Genomic DNA, 2725 nt, shown 5'->3' with positions numbered 1-2725 from the left:
AGAATAATAATATAAGGTGCAGCCAATCCCCTATTTGTTTTGCTCAGTTCATTCTCAAGGTTGAGGAGATAAGACATTCTTGATAAAGAAATTTCTATGTTGATTTATGTTTGTTTTCTTTTTAAGATTATCTTTAAGTAATTATACAAAGGAGTTGCCATTTAATAAGCAATTTATCTCCATAATCCTATTGGGCAATGACAATATTTTCTTGTCATAGGTTAGTTGAATATATACCTACAATACTTAAACCTCAAATCATATTTGGCAGAAATGTAGTACTTTGTGAATTTTGCAACTCTGGATTTTTTAATATTCATCAAAATATCATAATATTCATTAAAGCTGGGGGAAAAAGTTTCCTTCATTTCACTATCTTGTTAAAATAACACATACCTAAATTGCCATATCAGCGAGATCTGTGATTTCAGAAGGCTTCAGGGCCCTCTCAGCCTCCTACCTTAACCAAGCAAGTATTTCAGATATAGTCTTTCACTCAGAATCCTCAACTGTGCATGCTTAGCAACTATATTATATGAAAAATGCTACATAGAAGAATATCAGAAGCACCAGTGCTTCTATGAGAAGTATTGAACATCTGCTCAGTTAACTCTTTAATGTAATACGTTTTAAAGTGGAGCTTTAATTTTACAGTTTATTTTGTGCTTTTAAATTCTGCCTATATTTTGATGCTTCATTGTGTTTTTAGATGAGATCTGTCAAAAATTAGCACATTCTGATTTTAGGTTTTTATCCTCAGTTATGGTTTCAAACAACTCTCAGGCCATGAATGGTAACACTTAAAACTGTAGAAAGAAAAGTAAAAGTGTCAACTTTATTATATGAATGTGTGATATAAACTCAAAATGGATCAGGACTTTAATGTAAGACCTGAAAGTTTGAAACTATAATTAGAAAAGAAGAGAAACAAAGATATCACCATAAACAAGGACTTTCTGAATATGAATCTTATAGCTCAGAGAATAAGAGAGAGATTGACACATGGGATTGTATCGATTAAAAAAGTTTCAGATATGTGCTTACTTCAGCAGCACATATACTAAAAATTGGAATGATACAGAGAAAATTAGCATGGCCCCTGTGCAGGGATGACATGCAAATTTGTGAAAAGTTTCATATTTTTAATACAGGAATTGTGTGATGTGAGAAAGCTAATCAAAAGAGTAATACAGGAATTGTGTGAGCGGGATGAGAATAGACAAAGATCAATAGAGGCATTCATGGAATCCATAAACAGACATCTGAAGGAATCCAGGGATATCACAAACAGAATGCTGATGGAGCCTGTCGGAAGGAAAGGGAGTCCAATAAAACCATAAGCAATAACTAAAGTATTTGAGAATAAACATGAACACCAAATTAAGGAAGTAAAGAACTCCATACAAGATCTAAACAAAGCTCCAACAAGGAATTTGAAGCCATCAAAGTTGAACAATTAAAAGGAAAGGAAATAAAAAACAAAGTAGAAAGTCTTGACAGTAGGTTAGATCATGCAAATCAAATCTCTGGGATTGAAGACAGCCTAGATATTATAGAGAAAGAACATACACTATCCAAGACAAATCCAAGAAATGACACCATCAGAAGACCTAATGTAGAGGAGCATCTAGAGACAGAGGTTAATGGTCTAGGAAATTTATTTAACAGGATCCTAGCAGAGAACTTTCTAAACATGCAAAAAGATAGGCCTATTCAGATACAAGAAGCTGTTAGAGCCACAAATAGACCAAACCAGAACAGGACATCCCTCCATCACATAATCTGAACAGGATCAATTCAGACCAAGGAAAGGATCCTTAAAGCTGTCAAGGAGAAATGATCAATCACCTATAAAGGAAAACCGATTAGAATAAACTCAGATTTCTCAGCAAAGACAATGAAAGCAAGAAGAGCCAGGAATGATGTATGCCATGCCCTAAAGACAAACAACTATCAACCAAGAATACTGTACCCAGCAAAACTCCCTTCATAACCAAAGGTCAAATAAAAACCTTCCAAGGCAAAGAAAAACTGAAACAATATATCTCCACCAAACCAGCCCTACACATAGAAGACCAACAAGGGCACAATAAAGGCCAAAAATACGCACCCAAACAGAGAATCCAAAACTCCATAGGAACAACCCCGTTGTGACAGCCCCCCGGAAGGTAGATAACATGGCAGGAACTACCAACCACCTCTCAGACCTAACTCTAGTATTAATGGACTTAACTCTCCAATTAAGCAACATAGACTGTCTAGTTGGATTTAAAAGCAAAATCCTTCTCTCTGCTGCCTTAAGAGTCACCTTGCCCATAAAAACAAACACATTCTGAAAGTGAAAGGCTGGAACAAAATCGACCAAGCAAACAGCCCCATAAACAGGTGGGAGTTTCAATCCCAATATCAGATAAAATAGGCTTCAAATTAAAATTAGTGAGAAGAGATAAAGAAGGTTGCTACATACTAATTAAGGGATCTCTCCTTCAGGAGTATATTGCAGTTCTAAATATCTGTTCACCAAACAACAGAGCAACCACATTTATCCAAGAAACACTACTTTCCCTAAAATCTCACATAGATCCAAAGACATTAATTGTTGGAGACTTTAACACACCACTATCCCCACTAGATAGATCAACCCAGCAAAAACTCAACAGAGAAACTGCAGATCTAAACAACTGCATAGATAATCTCCCCTACATTTAACAGATATCTACTGAAT

General features: G+C 35.3%; 1 non-coding gene across 1 annotated transcript; it reads left to right on the top strand.

Annotated features, from left to right (window-relative positions):
• Positions 1-1036: 1036 nt before the first annotated feature.
• On the top strand, positions 1037-1144 carry LOC122112243. The gene has a single exon (XR_006148138.1). It is a non-coding gene; the product is annotated as a U6 spliceosomal RNA (small nuclear RNA).
• The last annotated feature ends 1581 nt before the right edge of the window (positions 1145-2725 follow it).

The sequence above is a fragment of the Dipodomys spectabilis genome, unplaced genomic scaffold, assembly GCF_019054845.1.
Source record: "Dipodomys spectabilis isolate Male_0828 unplaced genomic scaffold, ASM1905484v1 ptg000092l, whole genome shotgun sequence".
Classification (NCBI taxonomy): Eukaryota; Metazoa; Chordata; class Mammalia; order Rodentia; family Heteromyidae; genus Dipodomys; species Dipodomys spectabilis.
Note: the sequence above shows the minus strand (reverse complement) of the source record. Positions and strands in the feature narration are given on the sequence as shown.